Source organism: Mytilus edulis, chromosome 3, assembly GCF_963676685.1.
Source record: "Mytilus edulis chromosome 3, xbMytEdul2.2, whole genome shotgun sequence".
In the NCBI taxonomy this organism is placed as follows: domain Eukaryota; kingdom Metazoa; phylum Mollusca; class Bivalvia; order Mytilida; family Mytilidae; genus Mytilus; species Mytilus edulis.
In genome coordinates this window covers 93,998,997-94,007,246 of record NC_092346.1, presented here as the reverse complement: position 1 = coordinate 94,007,246, position 8,250 = coordinate 93,998,997, and the positions used below count along the sequence as shown (strand labels likewise).

Genomic DNA, 8,250 nt, shown 5'->3' with positions numbered 1-8,250 from the left:
GATTTTTTTCAAAAATGAAAAAGAATACTGGACCGTCCGTCCGTATCACACTTGTGAACACAACCAACTTTGTGTTTTTCTACCGATCTTCACCTTAGTTGATGTACATATTCAATTTTTACATAATTACATATTCAATTTTTAGGTCGAAGGAAAATATCACGTTTTTTTTATCAACGATGGTCTCCTCCGCTTCAAGATATCTTGTTCGAGGTAAAGTTTTTCCTTGATGAATTTTGAGAAAAAAAATATAATTGACCCCTCGTTTCAATGTTACAACATTAAAGCAGTGATTGGTGAACACAGAATTCAAGTGGAACACCCAATTGGTGAATTGAAATGACACAAAGTAAAAGTACATTATGGAGGCACCAAAGGCCAAAACTAACAGACATGTGCCGCCCTTGTCAACCGACATAATCATTGTTTAATTAAATATCAACTGAAATAAAACATGATTTGTTCTTTTCGTTTTCCAAATTCAACCAGGACAGCTAGAAGCTAAACGTCTAAAAGATGAAATGTGACTTAAAGTATATCATTTTCTTTATAATAAATAAAAAAACCATGTCATTTGGACTCTGTAGGAAAGCTGTATCATTGTCAATGATTGAAAGCAATAAAATCAATAATGACCTCATTTTTTTTTTTTTTGATTTTTGAGACGACCCTTCATATTTTACCTGTCGTAGTCGTTCTCAACTGTAGGTGTAGTCTCGATAACCCAGACGCATATATATATAGCGTCTGGGGTGATTAACCGGACTGGTCAGAAATTTATAGGGGGCGTAACAAATAATTAAATATAGAACATATCTATAAATAGCACTTCCGTTATCCCCATTATATTTTAAAAAAAAATAATAACAACAGTAAAGATCAGTAAACAGTGTAACGTTACATGTATATCTATTAAAACTGACATTCTTGTGGCTGATCCTGTTGCCCAACTTGCAGATGGGCAATCTTAAAAGAACGATAAAAAATACTGTAATTAGCGGCGATCTTTTTTTCTGAATTTTTGTCACATGTAAAAAAAAATTAAAGACATGGTTTTTTTTCGTGGGAAAAATTTGGTTGATTATATCATATAAGGAAACACTGTAGCATGACTGTATAGTGCCCTCCTTATAACAAGTTCTGGATCCGCCACTGGTCGTGTATAGAGGATACCACGCTCTCTGTGCGCTAAGAGAGGGATCTGTAGGTGGACCGTTGTACATAATCCAATATACCTTAATTTTCTGGCGAGTTATAATTTCTCGAACATGTATCCCCAACGGGCTATAATTTAGGACCTCATCTTTATAATTATTGTTATTTTTTTTTCGTCCTGAACATTACCATTATTTATCCACAAGACGATAACCAAGCAACCCAACTTGAAGATCTATTTTTATATTTTAACACACCACGTTTAATATTCTCTTATCTTCATACTATAAACTACCATTTTTCTCTATTTTCATATTATAGCACACCACTATATATATTCTCTATTCTTTATATTGTATCACATCGTCCTGAACATGCATGAAATATTTGCCACTTGACGTTAAGCAACCAACAGTCGGTATATTGTAGCCACGTTAGTCTGTATTCCTTAATTTTAATTTTTATCCATTTTTCTTAGTTTTGTCTCATTCTTATTTCTGTAAATTCTTGTTATAATTTATGCTTTCCATTTTATAATAATCTTTCAAATATCTGACGCACTGACCTTACTCGAAAAGCACACATCAAGTTACGTTTATGGAAAGAAAAACAACTCTAAGATTACAATGTAAAATTTAAAAACCCTGTTTAACAACTTATCACTGGCAGATCAGTGAGATCACACAATGAGTCAACTCAATTTGTATTTACAAAATTAACTGATCTTAAAATTGCTAACGACAGAATAGTCTGAATGTTTCACCAATAATCTATATCGCCTAATCCTTTTGGGAAGAAAACATTTGGGGACCAACCTTCACACAATACCACTTTGCCAGTCTCCGTGTCTATGAAGAAATACAGAAGTTAACCAGTCATTCATGAAACCCAATACTCTTTGAATGCATGTTTGAATCAATCACATTGAAAAGGTGGAATGGGATTTATCCATACTGCATGAAAAATACAAAAAATAACTGAAAAGTGTATTCTCCTACTACAAACTATTATAATATCCATCATGACTTTTGTATAAAAGGGCAGCTTCACAAAAACAACAACTTCGAATTCTCCTGTACATGTGAACCTTTATATAAAATAAGGAGATTGCTAATGAGGCAACAACCCAGCAGAGTTCAAATGACATAGATATTCGCAAATAGAATCACTGCTCGGCCTCCAATATTAAGAAAACTCCATACCATATAGTTAACTGAGAAGGGCCAGACATGTCAATGAGATACAACGCAAACATGAAAACTGTTAAATTGTTTATATGATTTTTAATTTGTTAATACAAATCTTTAAAATTCTCCGACATATCTGACAACAATGTGTTTCTTGATGTTTGTTTCATTTACTTAATATATGTCTGTGTACCTTTTTTCGCTTTGTGGTTGCTGTCAAAATAATGTTAACCCAACATTTTTGATACTGTGATTTATTTATAATGATTGCTGCTGCAGTAATTAAAAAAAAATCTTTGAATCTTTTTTCTTATAAAATTGAAGCTGTTTATGATACAATGAAAATTCGAATATTTATATAGTTTTTTTTAATTCTTCACATTTTACACATAACAACTGTGTCCCGAAATCATCATTGGTTTGTCTACAAAATAAAGTAAATGTTAAAATCATATTAATTTTTGGTCACCAGCATAGCATATATGAAAAACAAAATGTTTGGAAAAAAACATAAATCATATAGAAATATACATTTAGAAATGTCTTGGTGCAAGCTGAATTCCGCTACGGGATGCGAGATTATCTCGCTGTGGTGATGACACGACCCATTGGTGGCATTGGGTTGTTTCCTGCTCTCTTGTCGGGTTAATGTCTCTTTGACACATTCCCTGTCTGTATTCTCTATCAAAATTATGCATGAATTTTTATCATTGTTAAAGGCCATACATGCAGTTGCCTATACTTGCTCTCATCCACCTCCTTTGAACTTGGGGTGGATAATTGTCTCATTTGTATTCATACCGCATGTTCTTGCTTGTATAATGTTGACCTTTTGGTACTTTTATTCTCAATTTTTGTTTAAGTCAACAAGATGTCCTCTTAATCATGTTGATGTCTACTTTTGGTAATGTATGTCATTGGGTTCACCGGTTGCTGCCTCATTGACACCTCCTTTCATTGATGCTGCATCTATTGTTTTACTGTCTTGTTTTACATCAAAAACAAATTTACAGTGTATTCCTCATGCCATGGTTTTGTTTCAAGGTTTAGATAGCCAATTGGTATATATTCACTGACAACATTTGTATTCTTTTAAGGACTTTTTTTAGTGTGAAAAAAATGCCTCTTAAAGTGCAAAAAAATATTTTTCGTTTTTAAGTTGACCAGTCCAGACTTTGTTTACTAACAGTATATTTAAATTACTTTTCATAACAACGTGTCGCACTTCTTAAATGTTTGTATAAGCTAAATGCATTTGTTTAAAAAAAAAATCGAGCATAAATCATTTGGACCGTTTGGTGTATGTACAAAATCAGTGGCATCTTCTAGATATACTTTGTTTGTTTTTCGTCTGCTTATGTTTTTGAATTGCGTTCCCTCCTTCAAATGTGTACAACATTGCGCATCTCTCCTTCCCCCCCTTTTTTTTTACACATATCAAAATGCAAACTCCTTTATACACTACATATAAATACAACAAACTTATCTTGGATGAAGTTCATATTTCGGCGTCATATTACTTTTCCATCAAGTATTTTTAAAGTTAACAACCCCAAAATGTATTTATAGCGTACACACGACTGTTCGAGTGGTCCCAGTCAATACAAAAATTGCCATTTATTGTATGATTATTAACTTGCTTACGTAGCACGGACATGCATGAAAGAATATATAACTACTCGTTGTTTCAGTTTGCATTAAAATTTATGTAACAGTTTGTGGTGTTATATCATCTTACCAAGGTTTGATGTGCTGTTATTTTCCTTCGCGGTCATGGAAGCCATGCTGTCTGGTGTTTTCCACGACTTGTATGTCGTCACAAACAAAATATAAATAGCTTTAAACAACAATCGGTACACTCGGGCTTTTCAATAGTATTATCGTAATATAATTTCTTCCGAAGTCAATAACCAACTTCTTGGTTATTCGTCTTGGACATTATCTTTAAAAACTAGCTAAAAAAGCCGATACTATTCCGAATGTCATAAATTACCATTTTTATATCACTTGTCATCCAGACGCTCTACTTTGAAAAATAAAGCGGCTGGATGATCGAGACTACTGTAGGTGTCGAGAGATGTTGAAAAGGTCTATTAATTGGAGAATGGTTTCAACAACAATTATGTAAAAAGGAAGATAACTCAACTTTAACTTCAAAATAATTTTAAAACAGATACTACTAGGTTCATGAAACATGCACAATTTATGTAATTTTATTGATATGGTTAGGTAGTATGTATAGAATGTTGTGCTCAATGTGTTTTGTATATTAAATCGGGAAACATGATAACTACATTGTATCAAGCAAACCAAATATTTGATTGCAAGACTGCAAACTTTACTCCCAAAACATCATGAATGTAGACTAAACTATCAATTAGTACAATCAAACATCCAATAGTTTAAGAGTAAAGACGCCATAGACATTCATAGAAAAACATAACATTGTGCAAAACCAAATGCAAGGTATCGACAGAATGTAACTATGACTGTAGCAGTATCTTTTTCGCATAATATAGTAAGCATGTTATCAGATGTTCTGCTTCATATATAGATAACGTGAAATATCAGCCGCAAGCGTTTTGGCTGACTACTGATTTTTTTAACGATATCAATGAGAACAAATTAGAAAATTCAGAAATTAATGCGATGTTTTTATTATTGCGAAAAATGCGACAGGGTTATAATCGCCATAATTTAAACTCGCATTAATTTTTCAAATTTGTTACATGAATTAAACAAGATTTCTCTCGATATCGCAAAAATTAAAATAGCATTTTAGTCTTAAATGACAAAATCGCAATAATAAATACTTCAATAATTTCTGAATTTACAGCTTATTATAAACCTTTACGTTGATCGGTAGTTCTTTACATCTTTGTCATTTGGTCGTTGGTAAATAACAGTTGTCTCATTGGCAATCATTTCAAATTTCCACCCTATCCTTTTTTAAACGTTTTGTATGAGTTGATACGATAGCAGCTTTTTAAATTATTTAACCAAAACAGAAAAAAAATTTAATAATTGAGAACTAAAATAAAAACTATGCTTTATTAGATTAGGACATAACGGGATTCTATCTAATATGACTTTTTGTAAAGAATTTATTGTTAATTTATCAATTTAAGTATTATAATTAGATTTATTACTTGTGCACAGCCAGGTGAAGGCGATATATGAATGGATCATTCATGTTTTATGAAATGAGTCAAAGGCCTTATTAATATGAAAATGCCTCAAATGACCTTCGATTGATATTGATGTTGAAATTGCAATAATTATTATATAATTATTATTATGAACTTCCATAATATTTGCATTTTGCCATTTTGTATAAAAAGAAAATAAAAAAGGGAAAACATGAATGCCAAAAAGTATCGGTTGATGGGCTATTGATATGCTAAATTTCTGTCCCTTTCTAATGCTGTTCATTTTCGTACAAATGTGCTTTATCTTGCCTTTTTGTCTGTTTTTTTATCGAGTGTATTTTGTAGACGAAACGCGAGACTGGCGAAATACAAAATTTCAATCCTGGTTTCTATGATGAGTTACAACTACTGGGTCGATGCCACTGTTGGTGAAGTTTTTATTCCCCAATGGTTTCATCAGCCCAGTAGTCAGCACATGCTGACATGAACTATCATTCATATGGTCATAATTATAAAGTCCAATAAATTTACTGCTTACAAAACTATAAAATTTTGAAATACTAAAGAGTTTCTACCTCAGGAATAGATTAGTTACCTGAGCTGTATATGACAAAACTTTAAGGAATTTTTCGTTCCCAATGCCCTTCAACTTCGTACGTTATTTGTCTTTCGTAGACGAAACGTGTGTCTGGCAAAATTGCAATCCTGGTATCTATGATGAGTTTATTTACAACCACTGGGTAAATGCCACTGCAGGTGGAGTTTTTATTCCCAAAGGTATCACCAGCCTAGTAGTCAGCATGTCTGTGCTGGAATGAATTATCATTGATAAGGTCATAAATGTAAATTAACTGCTAACAAAACTTTGAAGTCTTTAAATACTGAGGCTTTTTCATCTCAGGAATAGATAACCTCAGCTGTATATGGAAAAATTTAAAGAATGTTTGGTTCCCAATGATCTTCAACTTCGTACTTTATTTGACTTCTTTATCTTTTTTTGATCGAACGTCACTGATAAGTCTTTTATAGACGAAATGCGCCTCTGGCGACGTACCAAATTTCAATCCTATGATGAGTTTAATTATATACCCTTAATTTTCTAATGACATTTCATTATTCCCGTCCTGTATCATATTATTGTATTACACAAATGTAATCGTTAATTTGTTTTCTGCATGAACATGCATGAAGTAGTTTCCACTGGACGTTAATCAAACAACAACAAATCAATCAATCAATCATCAATTATGAGAAATGACACCTCAAACATAATCGACATCAATCAGTGTTAGCCAGTGCACATACTAACCACTGTAATATCTAGTGTTTCATTCGGACATCAATACGGGCGGAATATCATTAATCTGCCGAGGGAAATTTGCTATTTAAATTATTACAGTATTGATGCGATTGTTTGATGATTTATGGCAATAACGTGTAACATCTTGTCAATTAAAGGTTCAGAAGTCGAACATCTAACGGTTAAAGTACAAAAATATATTACATTTATATATTAAAAAGGAAAAACAGTAAATAAAATGACAGGTACAGTAATGTTTATATATATTTACAATATTTGTTTTTCATAGAACAATGTTAAATACTTCTGTTGATCAAGTAACATCCTATTGTCTCGGAAGCAGTTTTCCCCGGCACCTTTCTTTCGACGTAAAATGTAATAAAAATCAGAGAGGATTTCTCTTCTAAATATTATAATATGTTATAGAGCGCATTTTTGTAAACTTATATACACATACATATTAAACTCAAAATGGGTTTTTAGGGGTGTAGCTAGGTATTCATTAAACTGTAGGCACAAATCGGCGGCGGGTCTGGGGGCGCTCAAGGCCCACAGCAATAGGGATTTCAGGGCCTCGGAAAACTGATTTCAGCGTTTTGGCTGCAAAACTTTATGCACAAAAATATTAAATTGATAATTATAATATACATGATAAAAAGTTCGAAGAATTATGACATCTGAATGGTGGATTAAATAACGCAGTACAATTGGACCATCAAATATTTAAAAAGAAAATATTTACAATATGTACTGCCCAAATAAAAAAGAAGATGTGGTATGATTGCCAATGAGACAACTATCCACAAAAGACCAAAATGACACAGACATTAACAACTATAGGTCACCGTACAGCCTTCAACAATGAGCAAAGCCCATACCGCATAGTCAGCTATAATAGGCCCCGATAAGACAATGTAAAACAATTCAAACGAGAAAACTAACGGCCTTATTTATGTAAAAAATATGAACGAAAAACAAATATGCAACACATAAACAAACGGCAACCACTGAATTACAGGCTCCTGACTTGGGACAGGCACATACATAAATAATGTGGCGGGGTTAAACATGTTAGCGGGATCCCAACCCTCCCCCTAACCTGGGACAGTGGTATAACAGTACAACATAAGAACGAACTATAAAAACCAGTTGAAAAAGGCTTAACTCATCAGATGGACAAAAATACAAGTGGACGTGGCCGGGTACTTATACTGCCCAGCATAGATCCGCGTATCCCTTTAATTAAGCAGTACACCCTGTTTGGTATTTTCAAATCTATTCCGTTATGATCGATATATACGTTTAACTTAATTGATAGTACATATTGACGATCTTGCATTAAAAAAAATAGACACCTGCACATAAACACTGATATTACTATATAATAACACTATCCTTTTGGCTAGAAAGACATCAACCATCAATCTTTTGATTCTTAAACCTTCACCCTAGCCACACA

General features: G+C 32.8%; 1 long non-coding RNA gene across 1 annotated transcript; it reads right to left on the bottom strand.

Moving 5' to 3' along the window:
- Positions 1 to 2,693: 2,693 nt before the first annotated feature.
- LOC139517807 (uncharacterized) lies at positions 2,694 to 4,404 on the bottom strand. The gene is made up of 2 exons (XR_011663207.1): positions 4,081 to 4,404; positions 2,694 to 2,766 (listed from the first exon to the last, which is right to left on the bottom strand). It is a non-coding gene; the product is annotated as an uncharacterized lncRNA (long non-coding RNA).
- Between the last annotated feature and the right edge of the window lie 3,846 nt (positions 4,405 to 8,250).